This window comes from Diabrotica undecimpunctata, chromosome 8, assembly GCF_040954645.1.
Source record: "Diabrotica undecimpunctata isolate CICGRU chromosome 8, icDiaUnde3, whole genome shotgun sequence".
Lineage (NCBI taxonomy): Eukaryota > Metazoa > Arthropoda > Insecta > Coleoptera > Chrysomelidae > Diabrotica > Diabrotica undecimpunctata.
This window is the reverse complement of record NC_092810.1, coordinates 127,697,684-127,717,934: the sequence shown is the minus strand read 5'-3', so window position 1 is coordinate 127,717,934 and position 20,251 is coordinate 127,697,684. Positions and strand designations below refer to the sequence as shown.

Sequence of the window (20,251 nt, the reverse complement as noted above, 5' to 3'; positions counted from 1 at the left end):
AAGATACGTAGCCAAAATTATACCTCGGCAATGAAAAGTGCTACAATTCCCATCGCGGCGGCATATTCTATTGCTTATTAATTTCTGTTGATTGCTATATTGACCAACCCCTAAAACTGTCCCATCATCCCCTAGCGCAAAAGTCGCACACGCGAAAATCGAGATATTGTCAAAAACGTTGAAACTAGATAAGTGCCAAGCTTATCAAAAATTAATCCCTAATATCAAATCCGCAAGAAACCACGGGTCACCTTGGTTAAGATTTTGTTTAAATAATTTTTTCAAACAAATTTCAAAAACTTAGTACTTAGTAACTTTTCTCAAAGTTGATGGTTCTCGCGTTTGAATTTTTGAAAAACACGAAATCGGCCATTTTCAAAGCTCTGAAGTTAGAAAGAACTTAAGTTTAAATATGCACGTACAAGATTATATGTTTTCCAAACTATTGCATTGCAAAACCCTTATTTTTAATTGTTAACATTGCGCGTATTGTATCAACCACATTTCATTTTATTTAGGTATTGTTAATTATATAAACATCATCTTCACTATATAATATTTATATTCGCACAAGTCTAAGTTTTTTTGAAATTACAAGCTTCTGTTTTGCAATTTTTATGGCAATTACAAACTTTTACCAATTTGTATTTTTGGTGGTTTTCCAAACATAGAATAATGTTATTAATTAGTAAAGCTAACACTACGTTCGAAATATCTCAGCTTAAAAGCAATCATTTAGTGTAGAAAACCGATGTTTTTATTCTAGTTGTGCATTTTTGAAATTTCTGCAAATCATACGGTGGTCAACGAATATTTTTTGATATGCGTAACCAGAATCCAAGAACCTTTGTCACGTTGCAGCTCAAAGCCTTTCACCAAAAATGTTTGAAATATTACCAGAAAATTAGCAATTAATTCCATGTCTGTAAAGTTAGCATCTTCATTTTATAAGTCCGAATTTAGACTAATACTATAATTTATTGTTAATTTATTACGGAAAAAAAATTATTGCTGTAGCCTTTTCTGAAAAACAGAGGGTATGCTACATTACGATAAAGCTAGCGTAGCCAGTAAACTCAGCTATATCTCGACAAGGGAAAAGGGGTACAAGTTGCTGTTGATTAGTATATTAACCAGTCCCCAAGAACTACCCTATCATCCCCTAGCTCAAAACCCTCCCCGGAAAAACCGAGATATCCGACAAAAAGCGCACCGCAAGGAATTGATTGCTAATTTATTGCCGAAGCTTTACGCCAAGAAACAATTTATTGCTGCAACCGTTTCCGAGAAACAATGTTTATACCGACTTTACGGTAAATCTAGCATTGCCATAGCTATATCTCGGCAATGAAAAATGCTACAGAGCTCATCTTGGCCGTATATTTTGTTTTATTTTGCCGAGGAAATGCTAAAGATTGGCCAGGTGACGCGTAAATAAGCTGGGCGCTAGCATACCATCATATTATGGATAGTATTTCAGTATGCTAGTGCGGGAGGGCACTTAACTATACAAACAGTCGAGTTTCACGCTACTGTGAATGCAGCCTAATACAAAATCCAAGTTTTGACAAGACATCGATTACCTGCGTTGAATGCTGTCGTAAGAAACGTAGCGATTGGTGGGAGAAATGGTTAAAAATATTAAACAAAGTGCAGTGTGCTGATTTATGTATAAATTTCTTAAAATTTATACCCACGGCGTGGGGTTATTTGTCAAAGCCAGACATGATCAAGATGCGGTGAGTCGTAGCCGATTAAAAGTTAACAAAGATATTCGGACTCGGTTTCTTTGATATTAAATCCCCAAGAAACCACGGGCCACCTTGGTCGAGATTTTGTTATACAATTTTTTCATACTTTCAAAAATTAACTTTTCGCCCGGGACAAAGGTTTTTGTCGGCCAAAATCGGCCATTTTCAAAGCTCTGAAACTCAGTAGAAAATCATTTTTGAAGTTAAAACTTAAAGTAAAGTTTAAATATGCATGTACAAGATTGTTATGTGTTTTTTAAAATTATTTTATTGCAAAACCCTTGTTTTTAATTGTTAACATTGCGCGCTCAACGCGTACCGCTACCACCACTATATGTTGTGTATCTCTGGTACTAACGCCGAGTATACGTACCTGGTAAATTTGTAGCTGGCGCGTAAACTTACCTCTTCTTCTTCTTCTTCTAATGGCGCTACAACCCTTTGTGAGTCTTGGCCTGCTTAACAATGTTCTTCCATTATGCCCTGTCGGATACTTTCCTTCGCCAGTGCCTGATGTTCATGGGTTTAAGATCCCTCTCTACGTCGTCTATCCATCTTTTACGGGGCCTTCCTCTTGTTCTGTTTCCTTGGGGCTTCCATCTCTGGACTACTTTTACAGCTCGATTATCTGGCATTCTTTCTAGGTGACCAAGCCAGTTTAGTCTTTGTGATTTTACAAATCTGACAATATCTGCGCTCTGCATTAGTTCATCCAGCTCGTGGTTCATTTTAATTCTCCACGAACTATCGCTGCATTGGGTTGGTCCAAATATCTTCCTTAGTATTTTGCGCTCAAATATTCTCAGTTGATTTTCATCAGTGGTTGAGAGGGTCCACGTTTCACATCCATATGTGACCACTGGTCTAATTACTGTTTTGTAGATTCTCAGCTTAGACTCACGATTCAGTAACTTACTTTTCATTAAGTCTTTGTATGCATAAAAGCACTTATTACCGCTAAGAATCCGTGCTTGTATTTCTTGACTGATGTTGTTGTTGTTCTTTATTATTGAGCCTAGGTAGGGAAAAGTGGAGGCATATTTGTAGGTATGGTTGTCTACCTCCAGATTCTCATGTTCATTCGATTTTGTGCACTCCATATATTTTGTTTTGCTTTCATTTATATATAGACCAAACGTAGCAGCTTCTCGTTTCAGTTCTATGACTTTTTCGCTCAATACCCTTTTGTTGCGGCTTATTATGGCAACATCATCCGCATATGCGCATATTTGCATAGCTCTTGTATTAATACAGCCGTTTACATCCAGTTTTCTAACAACAGCTTCTAAAGTTAGATTAAAAAGTGTTGTTGATAAGGCATCCCCTTGTCTAACTCCATTTTCAATATCAAAGGCCTGCGTCATATCTCCATCTATTCTCACCATAGCTTTGGAACCCTCCAGAGTCATTCGTATAAGTTTAACCAACTTATTGGGTATCCCTAACATAGATAGTTGCTTTAACATCTTTTGTCGATCTACTCCATCAAACGCCTGTTTGAAATCGATATACAAGTTGTAAATAGGTATGTTATATTCAACACATTTTTCATGTATACCTCTATAAGCTTAAACTTACCTATTAAATTGATTTTCTATTTTTTTTTATAATTTTTAAATTATTTACTGACTAAAAATCTTTCAAAAAGCTATATTTAATATTAATTCTTAATATATAAGTGAAAATGTTACATTTTAAAGCGAATTTAATGAACAAGCAATGATTTACTTATTCTGCGGAGCGTAGCGTAAGGCTCATTTGCCCGATCTACCCTGATTTCGAGTATTTTTTTTTCTGACGTAATAACTAAAAAAAACTTAATAAATAAATTAAATGCAGTTTTGCAGGCATATCAGTGACGAGTCAAGGAAGATTCGTATTCTTCTAGGCTAGGAGGCCCAAAAATTACCCAATTAGACTAGGAGGATAATTGGGTAAGTTTTGGGGATTGGTCAATGTACCAATCAACAGCAATCAAGGAGCAATAAAATATGTCGCCAAGATGGGCCCTGTAACCCATTTCATTACCGAAATATAGCTATGCTAGCTTTACCGCAAAGTAAACATGATCATTGTTTCTCGGAAACGGTTGCAGTAATAATTTTTTTCTTGGTGTACAGCTTCAGCAATAAATTAGCGATTATTTCCTTGCCATTCGGTTTTTGGCCGATATCTCGGTTTTCCGGGGGTGTGTTCTGAGCTAGGTGATGATGATGTAGTTTTTGGGGATTGGTTAATATACTTATCAATCAACACCAATTAGTTAGCAATAAAATATGCCGCTAAGATGAACCTTGTACCCCTTTTCCTTGCAGGGGTTCGCGGTTCGATTTTTGGCTTACATCTCGTTTTTTCGGGGGGTGTTTTAAATATAGCTATGACTTTAAGGATACCCACTCTTTCTTGGAAACGGGTATTGCAATAAATTTTTTCTTTCCGTAATAAGTTAGCAATAGATTATAGTGTTGGTTTGAATTCGGTCTTATAAAATGGATATGCTGACTAGTAATAACAGCCGAAAATAGTTGTGAAACAGATGTAAAAGCTAGAAGTATGGCAGGACATAGGACGTATTCCCTAGCGACGCTACTTAAATCAAAATTGCTCTCAAAGACAACTAAAACAATGGTATATAGAACTGTAATTCGCCCCATATTAACGCATGGAAGTGAGACGTGGACACTGAACAAGCGTAATTCTGATCCTAATGTTTTGATAACTTTATTGGAGGTAGTTTTTATTCTAAATTTTTAAGTACATACTTTTGTTCAGAGCTATTTTTATCAGCTAAATAGTTCTATTTACAATAACATGTTTTAAAACAAAATCCTTCTATCTAACGTGAGAAGTAAACTATTTTGTCGTTTATTTTGCACTTCAAGAACAACAATTATCGTAAAAACAATAAATGGTTTCACACTGTATAGTAAACCTTAGAAGTAACAACTCCTTACCATATTTGTATTATGTAAATGGATTCAATTTTGTTCTTATATATACTTATATGTACTTTCGACGAGGTTAACGCGATTGGAGTGGTGCCCGCTTTTAAGTCGGTAATGGTCGTAGTTTTTATATTGTCGCTAAGTTTTCTTCTACCTTGGCTTCGTTTTTGTTCGCATTAAATTTAGAATCACTAGATAATACGGATCAAGCAAGAATGGCATTGATATTATTTTATTACTGAGTGGAATCGACCGATATTTGATAAATTTCATTTCGTCGTTTTTCACTCTATTTTATTCTTAAAAGGAATCGGCTTCTCTTAATTTTTGATATGTTTAAGAAACATGTTCTTTCTAACTTCCTTTAACTACTTTTTTTTATGGTTTGAGTTGTAAAGTTGTCCTAGTTACTTTACAACATTCAGATCACAATTATTGCAAACAAATTTGATGTCGGTAAACTTAGCATATCCATTATCCTTTGTATAAGGCCGAATTCAGTCAGACCAACACTATAATTAATTGCTAATTTATTACGGAAAGAAAAAATTATTGCTGTAGCCTTTTTCGAGAAACAATGGTTATGCTCACTTTACGGTGATACTAGCATAGCCATAGCTATATCTCGACAAGGAAAAGTGCTACAGGGCCCATCTTGGCGGCATATTTGATTGCTAATTCATTGCTGTTAATTTGTACATTGACCAACCCCCAAAAACTACTCCATTATCCCTTAGCTTAAAAGTCATCATGGGAAAATCGAGATATCGTAGAAAAACGTTGAAACCAGAAAAGTGAATCTCTAGAAATTAATTGCTAATTTATTGCTGAAGTTTAACCCCAAGGAACAATTTATTGCTGCAATAGTTTCAGATAAACAATGGTTTATCTGAAACCAGATATTAAATTAAATTAATTATAAAATATAAATACTTAAATATCATTTGATAGTAAATTTACTTATTATATAAACTAAATAATATGTTTAAAAATAATAATTGTATTTATATGAAATTATTTTAAAACGAAAAATATAAAAATTTAAACAAATGATTCAATGTTGTTATTAATCGGATGACATTTATGCCTTTTAAATTTTGACAATCACTATGAATCTAATCTTTTAGTAACAGGCATTCTTTTAGTTTTTTACTTCCCATTTAGTGTTTATATTTTATTAGTTACTTTTCATGCAGTTTTTAATTTAAACCTACTTTTAGAGTAAATATATGATGACTAAAGATTGACTTGATTGATTGATTAAAGACTCGAGATTGGTGTTCGATGGCAAGAACCGCTATTTTGTGACGCTACCCGTGACGACGCCATCTTGTGACGATTGTTTCGTGACTCTCGCCCAGCATTTTACTGTAGAGAAAAAAGTAATACAACGCAAATATAGAAGTTTCGCTTGAAAAATTTGGCATTACTTATTTGTAGTAAATACTGAATTGATGATAAATTTAAACTGAATTGTTGATTACCAACCTGAAATTGGCTGAGGGCACGAAAAGAAGGAAAGGAAATTTATGCTCAGTTATAAAAACTAAACAATACTGACTAAAATAATTTTAAAACTCGAAATATTTTTATTCGAGTTGATAAATGATTGTACATTATATTGTTAAATTAAATTGTTTATAGAATATATTATATTACTATTATAATTTAAAATTCAGTCTCCGCTTAACTACTATACTTAATATAAAACATGTCAGGTGATAAGGTCAATGGTTTAATAATTTGTTGTGACTCTCACTGTAATTTCCTTATTAATCTTTATACCATGGTTTGAATTGTTATTTGCAAAACCTTGACTCTAAGCTTGAATTTATTAATTTAAAATATACGACGAATAAACTTAACAAAACAGCGACACATAAAAAAGATTAATAAAAGCAGTTAAAAGAATGAGAAATATTGGAAAAACTTTTTGACAAATGTTATTAATATTAAAGCCAGAAAAATGTATGAACTTATTTAGAAACGAGAGAAAAAAATTAAAGCCTCAAGGAGACCGCACATTATCGTAGAAAATTATACATATATTCATCTTCATGTGCCCTCTTCTCCTCGGAGGATGGCGACTATCAACTGGAATTCTTCTCTACCTTGTGCTAATCGTATAAAACTGCAGTATATCTGTCAAACAATCAACGATTTCATGTTAAAATCGTATACTTACGTGGTTTTTAAGGTTCTAAAACGTATTGAGGGATGTAGCTGATGGAAAATCCTTGACGACTGCTCTTGTTTTTTTTTTAAATCGTAAAAAAGAGTTGCCGTTTCATGAAGACAAAGAAGATGTTATCAGCTTACTAACTACTTGTGACGTAAAATACCCGGTAATAGTGAGAAAATTCTGATGACCAGACCTAATGGTTACTGCCGAGAGGGAAGTTTAAAGATGGTCGAAGATGTGTACAATGCCGAGTTCCTAACGGCAAAAGCTTTGATGAGAATTCGAGATGTCGTTCCTGTAAGAGTTATGAATTTAAGTGGAACTGCTATTAAGTTAAGTAAAAGAACTTAGATCGGACAGTGTGTTCCCGTGGCTTCGATTAGTTCTATGAATACTAATGAGAAATCAACGAAATCTAAGTATCCAAAAGAACTTGTTGAGATGGTGATTAAAACGTGCCAAGATCTTGATGATGAACGAAATAAAAAAGTGAAGTCTATGCTAATAGAATTTCAAGATGTTTTTGCCATTGATAATAAGGATAAGGGTAAAACAAGCATAGTAAAGCATAAAATTAATACCGGAGATGCTCAGCCAATCAGACAACAACCTAGACGACTTCCATTTGCGAAAAGAGATGAAGCCGAAGACATAATCAAAGATATGAACAAACAAGGGGTAATTGAACCATCAAACAATCCATGGACATCGCCAGTAGTGCTAGTAAAGAAGAAAGATGGTTCAACACGTTTTTGTATTGACTACCGACAGCTCAATGAGGTAACTAAAAAAGATAGTTATCCTTTGACCAGAATAGACGATACTTTGGATACACTTTCTGGTTCTCGTTGGTTCTCCACACTCGATCTGAAAAGTGGATATTGGCAAGTAGACATGGAGCTAGCTGATCGTGAAAAAACCGCATTCTCGATAGGATCAGGGCTTTGGCAGTTTACAGTTATGCCCCTTGGTTTATGTAATGCCCCTGCCACATTTGAAAGATTAATGGAGGTAGTTTTAAGAGGTCTAACATGGAAAACATGCCTGGTTCATTTGGATGGCGTAATTGTGGTTGGAAGATCCTTCGATGAAAGATCTTCCAACTTTGCCAGAAATTGCCATCTTTCTTTGAATCTTCTCGCAATCATTCTCCACTCGTTTTCTGTTGCAGGCGTCTGTAACAAAAATAACTAGACGTGTATTTTTCAGGATAACGAGAACTTCACAAAAAGGGACCCTTCTTCACTTAGCTTGTCCCAAAGCAGCACTAGTACAAATTTCTCGATGTACTCTTAAAGAAGCGAAAGTCAGACGTGTCACAGCACAATAAAAGAAAAATAAAAAATACTGCAACTGAGCTGTTGTCAAACATTTTATAGTAGACTAGATGCTCCTAAATCCGTGGACAAGGTATTAGATGAATCAGATTTTAATTGCTGCATAAACAATTTTTACCATATTTTATATGATGCCATCAATACGTTTGTTCCTATCAAATGGTTTAAATCATTGAACTTTCTGGTTTTCGCGAGAATTAATTGAGCTTGTCATACAGAAAAAAAATAGCTCACAGGAATTTTAAAGCATCAGGCAACTTATATGAGAAATTTTCGGTGTTAAGGGAAATATGTAAATCATTACAGGCAGTATGTTATAAGAACTATTTAGAGAATATTCAAGCAAATCTTTTAAGTAATCCCCGCTCTTTTTTAGCTAGACGCGGGTCTAGTGCTTATTCTAATGTAATGTCTAATAAAGGTGGGGATGTAATAGCTGAAAATGGTGATGAAACAGTCTATTTGCCAGTTATTTTTCAGGTACATATAATGATAGTGAGTATAACTTACCTAATTTTGAATTGGACAATAATGTGGATTTCCAGGTTCTAAAATTTAGTCTGACTGATGTTTTCGAGGAGATTATGAGTTTAAAAACTATTGTCATAATCTATATTTCCACAATATTGGAAAAATAGTAGTCTTACACCTATCTATAAATCTGGCAATCGTGAGTGTGTTAACAATTATAGAGGTATAACTATTCAATCAGCAATCCCGAAAATTCTTGATACATTGGTATCGATAAATCTCACCTTGGCTTGCAGAAACATAATTATTGATGAACAACATGGATTCTCTAACGGGAAGTCAACAGTAACAAACCTTGTCAATTACCAACAATACTTGTTGGGTGCATTTGAGAATAAAATTTAGGTCGACAGCATTTACACTGATTTCTCAAAGGCCTTTGACCAGGTTAATCATAACCTTTTGGTCCACAAACTTCATGCATCTGGCTTTGGTGACCCCATTGTTAATTAGATTAAAAGTTTTCTGATGAGACGTACACAGCAAGTTCGTATTAACAATTCTATTTTAAAATAATTCCATTGTTGTTCTGGTGTCCCACAAGGGTCTCATTGTGATCACTTGTTTTTTAACTTGTTTATTAACGAACGATATTGGTAAGGCTATCAAAAACTCACACTTTCTGCTATTTGTGGTGATCTTAAGTTATTTCGTTGTATACTTACATGATATATCGGAGAGATATTTCTTGCAAGACGATATAAATAATATATGTTTATGGTTAAAACAAAATGGTTTAAGCTTAAATCCAACTAAATGTTCTTGTATTTCATTTGGGCGTATAAATAATCTAATAGCTAATAAATATGTTCTTAATGATGTACTCTTGGATTCAGTTACTGAAATTAGAGATTGATTTGAGTGTATTATTGGATTGATATTTAGAAGCAATTTTCTTAAAATTAACGAAAAAGGATTTCGTAATCCTGGTTTTATTTATCGTAACAGTCATGATTTCTCACCTATTGTATTCAAATTATTATATTGCTCTCTGGTACGCTCAGGTCTTGAATACTGCTCTGTTGTTTGGTCCCCATTTCATCAAATCTGGATTGATGGATTGGAGAGTGTTCAGCGGAAGTTTCTAAGATCTTTAGCTTTTAAAGCACGTATTGATTGAAGAAATATTGAAAATTATTTCATAGATTATTCTGTAATAATATTTTTTGCTTATAAATAGTCCAGTCGTCAGAGATTTGACCCCTAAAAATCATACGAACAAGCTTGTTCAATTTTTTCACATGCGAAAAATCATGTTATTTTTTCGCTGTATTATTAACTATCATTCTACCACAATTTTACAATTATACCCTTCCTACTCACAATTCAACCCCACTCCATTAGAAATACAGACAGTTGTAAGATAGCAAACAAGAAAGACTCTCTTGCCTGTTGCCTATCGTTAGGAACAGTCGCTATCTCTCTCGCCTGCTGAGTCCGCAGCAGCAGAAGTAATCTCCTCTCTTGCCTGTTACCTATCGCTTGGAACAGATGCTCTCTCTTCCCTGTTGACTATTGTTAGTAACAAAGGTATTCTCTCTACTGTTGACTGTCGCTAACAACAGACATTCTCTCTCTCTCGCTTATAGTTACGCCAAAAATACCGCAAATACTGTTTTAAATCGTATACAGACGCAAATGTGCTCGTGATCTCAGTGTTAGTACCGCGAGACACGTGTTCAGAAACCGGTACTCGGACAGCTTTCCCGTAACAACCGCGAGAAAGCCTGTAAATACCTCGAGAGTGTGTGAAGCAAAAGGATTGGTAAGACTTTGTATAAACTTAATTTGCTATAATCTGTATAATCCTTTACTACTTATCCTAATTTATTTTGAACCTGCTCTATATAATACAGTCCTCATACACTGAAATTATATTCATAATTTCACATATGTACACCCTTTTTGTACAAAGCTGATGCAAAAAAACTTTTACCACCGGGCTTCCCCCTAAAACCCAGCTCGTAGGGGGGTAAAAATTCAAAAAATCGATTTCCCAAGAATCTGTACTCCGCAAAAAAAAATGTTTCACATAAAAAATGTAAAAAATGTTTCAAATAAAAATGTATTTTTTTTTAAACATTTTTTCCTACGGCGTACAGATTCTTGGTAAATCGACTTTTGGCGTTTTACCCCCCTACGAGGGGGTTTTAGTGGGAAGCGTTGGGGTAAAAGTGGTAAACTGTTTTGCACCTTTTTGGGGTCCCAAAATTCAGCTTGTTCGTATGATTTTTCGAGGTTCACTGACATTTTCGTCTCTGACTGGAGTAAAAACGTTTCTAATACATTTTAGAGAAAAATGGTTCAAATAAAAGTTGTAGATCTTTAAAAGTTCTTTAATGTTTATAAGTTAACATAAACAATTGATTGATATAATTGGGAAAAATTATTTTTGCAATAATTTGTAAATGTTAATAACTTTGTTTGCTTTCATCAAGTTCCTTAGTCCTTTTTTTGCTAGCCCTTAAAAGAAGTGTCTATGAGGACGTGTTGAGAGCAACTTTCAGACTTTCACGGATACAATGTGCAATTCAGCGCTAAATGCAGTTGTTTTTTTTGTATGAGTTGTTTTATAGAAAATATATTATCAGTAAATGAGCGTCCTGAAAGAAAACTACAGTGTTCTTCTGAAGTTCACAGAAGCTCCTTCATCTTTTCTTTAATGATTTTCCCGTTTGTTGGAAGCTCTAGGGCTTCAAGGTCTGTTGATGAGCTATGTAGCAATAATAAATGTAATGATAAGACTACCAAAAAGAATTGAAATACTATTATAAAAATAATACCTCAATCAACCATGGGAGCTTATCGTCTATGCTTCGCCTAACTCAGTCTCTCAAGTGTGAATTCGTCTTGTCTTAAACTATGAATTAAACAATGAACCCTTAACTGGTAGCAAATAAAACAATTATTTAACTAATCATGTTAATTTAACACATTAAACATAATACTTAAATAGCCAAAACAACCCTGCCTAATGCTTTACATTAAATAAATTTGAATGATACTTGTGGCATCAATGGGCTGCTTGCTTCTAAATATATGTTGCCTCCGATTATGTGGGCATGTCCTGTTGTCGGCTCCAAACCATGTGAGTAGGTCTTGAAGACAGCTGTTTAGGCCCACACCACTCCATAAAGTATTTTCAATAAAATGTTCCAGAAATATCCAATAAAATCTTCAATAAATATCCCATAAATCCAAATAAAATGTTCTAGAAACATCCCATAAACCCAAGAGAATTCTGCAGACCATAAAATGAACCTTATAATAATTTTTGCCTTCTTTTATAAATTTCAATTACAGACAAAAAAAGGATATCCCACCATGAAAGTTGATTGACAAAAAGTAAGTGGGAGATTATAATGAAGTATAGCACAGATGTCGTAGGATGTATGCCTATGATGGAATTAGCTCTTCTGTCAACATAGAACAGAATATTTAGTCTACCAGACAGAGCGAGAGAAGGCAAATATTTATTCTGCCGGAAAGAAAGAGAAAGAGGTCGCCAATTACTTTTTTGAAGAAAAATGGGTAAAAACGAAACTGAAGGTAAAGAGATTAATAAATTAATAAAGAAATTAAAATAAGATAATTACTAAAATATAAATTAATAAAGAAGTGACGTTTATGACGTTACAAAATAAATCTTTTGAATCACAAAAATTGGTTGACATTAAAGTAAATTTGCCCGCAAACTACTATACTCTGTTTTTTAACCAGGAGGAGTAAACTAAAAAGACAGATTCACACCCAAGAAAGTTACTAGAAAAGTCACCAAATACATCTTCTTTTTTGGGTTTGAATAATAATTTTTCGAATTCACTTCCAATATATATTATTTAGTATTTCTAATTACAATAAAAAAATGTTGAACTGTTATGAAAAAGTTGAAGAATTTTTAGAGTTTATTTATCACATTAAAGAAGAAAATCGTAAAAAGAACGTATACGAAAGCGATATATTCGTGATAAAATGGTATCTAAAATCCAATGGAATTTTACAATACTACTGTTGAAGTCTGCTTATATTCCAATACAAGCTAAAGTAATGTCCTAATAAAATTAGCATTACTTTAGTAAATCTTGATTTTAACAATAACTATTCTGCAAAACTAACCTGTTGCCTGTTTTATTTTTGCTAGCGTGGCTGTTATTTTCATTCCAGAATTATCAATTTTGATTTGTTTATTATGATATGTTTATAATGTATAAGCAAATCATGTTTTGTTTCTCATTTGAAGGTATATGACCCAAATCTACCCGACATTTTTTAGGTGTAGAGGAATAATTACCACTAGTACTTGGCATCGAATCCACATTGTTATCTTAATAACACTAATATGTCGCAAAATAGTTCTGAAAAGAACTGTTTTTTATATAAATACAAACGAAATATCTAAAAATGTAAGGAATAACGCAGAAAATACAAAAAAATCGTCGATATACTTAAATATTGAATTTTAAAATTTCACAAATGTCATTAGTGTCAACATGTCATAATTTAGTGGAGTAAACTTGCCTGCGGTTGGACCAATTACAAACAAGCATTACAGCGCGGAAAATTTGAATTACTCCTCCTGGTTAAAAAACAGACCATAGACAAAGAGAATAAATACTAGTAATGTACTGTTGTCACGATGTGAGTGTTGTGAAGCCGCCGGCGCCGCTAGTACAAAATAAGCGAAGTGTATAAATATAGTATACTAATTAATCTTAGAACCAAACAAAATGTATTAATTACTTCTCTATGGGTTTTGCGAACATGTAAAATTGTGCGTATTTTTTATGAAATTTGCTAGAACACTTCGATTAATTTTTTTAACAAGGAAAACCCAGCTCAACCATTAAGGTAGTTGATGACTAATATCATCGATTCAAATTATTGTTTGCTGTTTAATTATGAATGTACATACCTACATCATCGTATTTCCTGATCGTATTATTGAAAATCCTGTAAAAATGAATATACATCCTTAAACTTAAAATTTCCAATTCGAAATAAGTCACAAATTATAGGATACGTTCTTTCTTTATATTTATTTTTAGCTTCCAGATCGAAAGCTGTTTTCAATAGTCAAAATACAATTTTTATTAAAGAGTTAAAAGAAAGATGAAACAAATTTTAAAAATATGTTTAAAATATAATACAGTAATTTTATTATTTAGGTATTATTTATATTTTAAACAAATTATATTACCTATATTAAAATAATTCAATAAATTATTATGTTTGCTCCTAACGCCACCTGCTAACGTACTAACAAAGCATAGGTTGTCTACTTCTGACAGACCTTTCAAATTCAGACGAAATCTTAGGTTAAAAATAAAATATAATTAAGTAAATATAATTTGATATCAAGTAAATTTAATTATTACATAAACTAAATAAGATGTTTAAAAATAATAATTGTATTTATATGAAACTAGTAGGTTCAATCAATTGCCATCTACAGTCACTCGTTAAATTTTTAAAATAATTAACTTCTTGTATGTAAACCAAGTAAATATAAAGTTTGATCTGCAAATTTAACTTATAGTATATCTATTATCATCCATAGTGTCATGTGATTATCTCGTTTATCGCTATACGTTCATTAATAACGAAGATGTCCCGAATGTAATGCCCTTTTGGTAGTCGGCTTGTTTGTTTTTTCTATCTTAATATATTAGTTATTTCCTCCCCTTTCATTTAACACATCACACGCTCCAATCGGACTAATAGCAACGTAAATATGATATAATGTCCTTTTGGCAATGCGTGTTTTTTCTGTATCAACATATTTGCTACCACCTCCCCTTTCCAATGATTTATCATACGTTACGATCCGATGAACTATTCTATACCCACCACAAAACACTAAAAAATATTTAAATCATCCATACGACTTTTTATCGCAAAATAGTGTCAGCCATTGTTTCCGTGTAGTTTTTTTGTAAACAAAGATGTTAGGTTAGCTTTCAAACAGTTTTTAGATAAAAACCGTTTAAAAACATACTTTTTCACGTGTAATTTATGAACTTTCATTCACTAATAACTCCAAAAACTTTAAAGAACATTTTTGTCTTAAAATTCACTTTTCTATCGACTACCATGCTCTTTTTTGATAAACTTTTTTTACCCGAGAGTTGGGGTGGTAACCACCCCCATAGGAAAAGCACATATTGGCATAGGGTAGATTTTGATCTTTAAGCTATTTTTTAACTACTGTCAAAATTTCAACCAAATCAATGCGTATAAAAAAATTTTAAGTGTTCTACTATTTTTACGTCAAATCCTGGACTATCAAAAATTGTTGTTGAGAGCGGTTCATTCTAAAAAAAGTGCTAATAAGCATTTTCGATGTTTTCCGTTTTTCCCCATACGAGGGGGTTTTAAGGGGAAGCACAGAGGTAGGAGTGGCAATCTTTTCTACATATTTTTTGGGTCTCAAAATTGACATTCTCAACAAAATTTAGCTTGTTCGTATGATTTTTAGGGATCAAATCTCTGACGACTGGACTAACATGGTCTATTCATTATGTAACTCTTAACTGGTGACCATGCGTCTCAGAGACTCCGCACGTTTATTAACGCGTATGCGTTTCTCGCCACAAATACGTAGCAACCTGTAATTCGGTGTACCTTCCCAGCTTTTAGAGTATATTCGAACGTGTTAATGAGAGGTACCCCGCTCGTCCCGTTTTCTAAATATTTACGTCGCGGTGTCTACTAGACGCATTAGCGTTATTTTAATATGGATAATTCTCGTAAAGCTCTAAGAGTATTAGATGATGATTTCGAAGAAGTGTGCACAAAATGGTATAATGAGGCGAACAGTGACATTAGTGATGATGATATGGAAGAAAAATATTAAGTATATAGAAAGTGATCATTTTATGGACAGTGAACAAGAACCAAGTGAAAATGGACAGCAACAAGACTCAGAAATGATATCTAACAAAGATGAAGAAGAATGTGTCAATTCCAGCAATTATTACTATGGAAAGAATAGGTATAAGTGGAGTAAAAAGGAGCCAACTAGAAACGTCTGTACGCCTGCTCACAATATTGTTGTACTCCCATCAATCCGTTCAAAAGGAGAAAAGTCGACGAGTCCCGTTTATTATTTTAATAAATTGTTTTTACCAGATATGTATAGTCTTGTCAAGAGAACTAACAAAAACTCACAACTTTTCGGCCAAAATATCAACAATATAAAAAAGACAAATCCGAGTTGGCTGATACTGATGAAATAGAATTGAGAGCTTTCTTGAAACTGCTTCTTTATACTTCTATTTATAAGTCAAATCATGAGGATGTACGAAGTCTGTTTGCTACGAACAGGAAAGGACGGTCTATATTTAGAGCAGTTATGTCGCAGAAACGTTTCCTGACCCTGATGACCGCCTTAAGGTTTGACGATGCCTCGGACCGAGAACAAAGAGCAAAGGATAATTCAACTATCCAAGAATTCTTTGACTTATTTGTAAGTAATTCAAAAAATGCATATACGGTTGGGAAAAATGTGTGTGTAGACGAAATGTTGGTAGGCTTCAGAGGCAGATGTCGCTTTAAAATGTATATTCCCAGCAAACCCTGTAACTATGGGATAAAAATCTTATGTATGACTGATGCACGAACTGGGTATTTACATAATGGTTACATTTATGCTGGGAAAGGTTCAGATGGATTTAGCCTTACAAATTAAGAAAGAAGAATGAGCATACCTACTCAAGCAGTTATAAGATTAGTCAAACATCTTTACAATACTAATAGAAATGTAACTGGCGACAACTGGTTTAGTTCAGTTGATTTAGTACATCATCTACAACAACATAAACTCACTTACGTTGGCACAATGCGAAGAAATAAAAAAGAAATTCCTCCACAGTTCCTTCCGCGACCAAATCGTAATGAAGACGACACTTTGTGTATGGATTTACCAAAGACCTAACACTTTTATCCCGTACAACTAAGAAAAATAAAGCTGTGATATTAATTTCTTCCGTGCATCGTTCCATAGAAGTAGATGCAGATAATGGACTACCAGAAATAAATTATTTTTACAACTTGACCAAAGGGGGTGTAGACGCGATGGATGAAAAGTGTGTAAAATATTCCTGTAGCCGCAGAACACGTAGATGACCCATGGCTATTTTTTATAAGATAGTAGACGTATGTGGAGTAAATTCATACATTCTGTTTACTTCTATTCCCGAAAATAATTGGACTAGATTCAAATTTATAGAAACCCTCTCGTTTCCTCACATTTGCATAGAAGATATGAAATGCCAACATTATAAAGGCAGCTGAAAGAACTGATCGGAAGTATCCTTGATATTCCCGAAAATAAGGCTAACGAAGAAGAAAAGTTTGAAATAAGAAAATATTACTACATCTGTCCATCCAAATTAAGAAGAAAGACTGAATATTTATGCACAACGCAACGTGTCAAAAACCCACATGTTTGCAATGTTCTCGAAAAATTTGTATAAATTGTACCAGGTTAGAATAGATTTTTAACGTTTTTTGTAATTTGCAGGTTTTGTGCAGAATTACAATTAAGTATGTTGTTTTTAACAATATTTTATATAAAATGAACTTACCTATTTTTAAACATACATATATTATATTTGTTTGTATATGTTTAATTTTTTTTGGAATATGACTTTAAAAATTTTGTGGTATAAAACATGTTACCATTTTTTCTGTTTTTGCTATAAGTCCTACAGTTTGATTTTTTTCTTTTTCACTAAATAAAAATGACATTACAATATTGTTTTATTATTAAAAACTGTTTTATTGCATTTTTAGGTGCCAGCTTTTTTTAGCCAGAAGTCTGTCAGACTGATGGTCACCATTTATGTAATTAAAAATAGGGTCACCAGTTAAGAGTTAAAATTAAGAGTTTGTGGTTCTCGAAGGGATGGGTTAATAATTGACAGATGTTTATATCGTTAATATACATAAAATGCAGACTTACAGATGATGATGATGAGGATAATAATTGAATCGGTGAGTTGAAAAAGGTACACATTCCAAAATGGCTATTTTTCAGGAACTAAAAAAAACTGTTTATCTGCAAAACTAAATATGTTACAGAAAATGGTTCCATTATGAAGTTTCACAAGTAAATGGAAGACATTCAACTGTTATGGTTATTTTGGTTTTTTTAATACTATGTCTGAGTTATTAGCATTTTAGATAATGGAATGTGTCCCTTTTTACACTCAATATCTTGCAAATGAGATTTTAAGGCAACATGAAACAAAATAATTTGAAATATAGCAATGTAATATTAAAATACATACATGATTTATAAAAAAAGTTTACAGCACAATAATGGAAAGTTAATTTTCATCATTTTCATCAGGGGTCTCAGCTTCTGTCGTTGGCCAAGTACGACGTTCATCATAAAAGGGCAAGTATTCCTCTGGAATGTATTTGATGAGTTTCATGACGTCATTGATCTTGCTTGCCTTAATAGGTACCTTTCCATAATCGTAAGCCTTGCTTGAAGGAAGCACTACATCATTGGATTTTGTAAGTTTAAAGGTGTGTGAGAGAAAACCACCAATGAACGATGACGCTACCACGTATCCTTTCCGGTCACTTCTGTGAATCAGATAACTATATTTGCTTATGGCAAAAGATATTCTTTTATCTTCAAGGCTTTTTGGTAATTTAACAAAGTAAAGAGGCCACCACTTCTTACAGGCTAGTACATCTTCATTTTTTACTTCTTTTACTTTGTAAGTTGGTTGAATCTTTTTGGCGTTTTCTATGATGGCCTTGTATTGGTCTGGAGAATAAATGCGATCATATTTTCGTACTGCTCTCTTAATAACTGCAAAGGTTCTATCGCATGGCAAAAAGCTATGCCCTCTTACCGGGTAATATTGATGGATTGATGTAAATCTACCGGTCATAGTTAGGGCTGAAAGTACCCTCACCATAGTGTGGTTGCGGTTTTGGCCGCCACATGCGTCACTGAAAATGTGGAGTTCCGTAATCTCTGCAGGGATTTCATTTTGAAGAAAATCTAATACAAAAGAGGTGACTTCATCTGGTCCTTTGTTTGCAACACCTTCGGGGTATGTGTAGAATACTGCCCTATCGTTTTTAAAATCATAAACATTAAATACATAGTACCATAACTTTCTCAGAAAAAACATTTCTTGTACGGGCAAACTGGGTAGCGGTAAGTTTTGCATGTAGTCAAAAACTATCCCCATTACATTAGGTCTAGTTTTACTCAACTCTTTCACTTCATTGAGCTTAGTGTAAAATTTTTTTGCACGTCTCTTATGCACTATTAGCTCTGCAGCAGCGGTACGTTTAGCGTTATCATTCAATGTAGTGGATTTTAGTTTAGTTTGAAGGTCTTCGCAAGTTGAACATACGTCGACTTGTGGCTTCCCAAATCTATATCCAAAATTTTCTTTGAAGTATTTTAGAAAAAACTCGTACTTTACTTTTGTTCCAAGGTCAGGGTGTTTTTGAAGAAACATATCATACATTTTCAGTACATCTAACTTAGCATCCAAATAGGTTATAGGTTGCTTAGTGTAATGGGTTAAATATTTAGGATATGAATCGATATGTTCATGTATTTTGGTAGTTATAGTGGTTGGAATAGTATTAACACGATTTAAATGCTTGCCTCTCATGTCAAGAGGAGACATTCCCTTCGCCAAGAGATTTGTGAGTCTGATAACTATTTTGTGTGAAATTGCATACAAACTTATGAATGCTTTGCGACATACTTCTGAACGATTTCCAGACACGATCACATAATACTTAAATGAGGCATTGATTTGTTTTGAATGATCAACTGTTGGTCTGTGCCGTTTGACATCGAATCTTTCAATACACCCCATTAAAAAGGTGTCTTGTTCATTTTTTGATTGGCCAGCATAAAGTTTTTCTAAAATACGTTTTTTGTCTTCATCTAATAGCTTAGACATACACTGTTTCTTACACTGACAGTCAGGGCCAGTTTGTTTAGCTTCAACTAGTTTACCTGATGACGTAACAAACTCTTCACCCTTGCGTCTAGCAATTTTTTCCATCTCTCTGACATGTAATTCTTTATTTAACTTTCCCTTCTTCCGGCGTGGCTCTACATTTTCACTGTCTGAACTCGACATCGCAAATAACACACTATAACTATTCACTGTTAACTGTTTACGTTATAACACAGCTCCACACTAACTAAACAACAACAGATAAATGACTGGCCGTTTATGTGTAGAAGCCGGATATGCGCAAACGATAACTGTGCGGACTCCCACTACACTTGCGCTGTGTGACACGCGTCGAGTTGAAGAAGGGACACATTCCAGGAATGTGTTCCTTCTTCAACTCAACGGAATATTTTGACCTCTGCATAAGTAATATTTTGTAATGTAATGTGTACCTTTTTCAACTCCATAGATGGAACTTGATCTTAGAAACAAAATGGCTATCTCAGTTTAAATTCGCATTTTTTGGAATGTGTACCTTTTTCATCTCACCGATTCAATT

At 33.6% G+C, this 20,251-nt stretch overlaps 1 protein-coding gene across 2 annotated transcripts in view; it reads left to right on the top strand.

The window, feature by feature from the left end:
• Positions 1–20,251, top strand: part of wnd (Mitogen-activated protein kinase kinase kinase 13 wallenda) — a 184,941-nt gene that overhangs the window by 3,095 nt on the left and 161,595 nt on the right. The window lies entirely within an intron of this gene.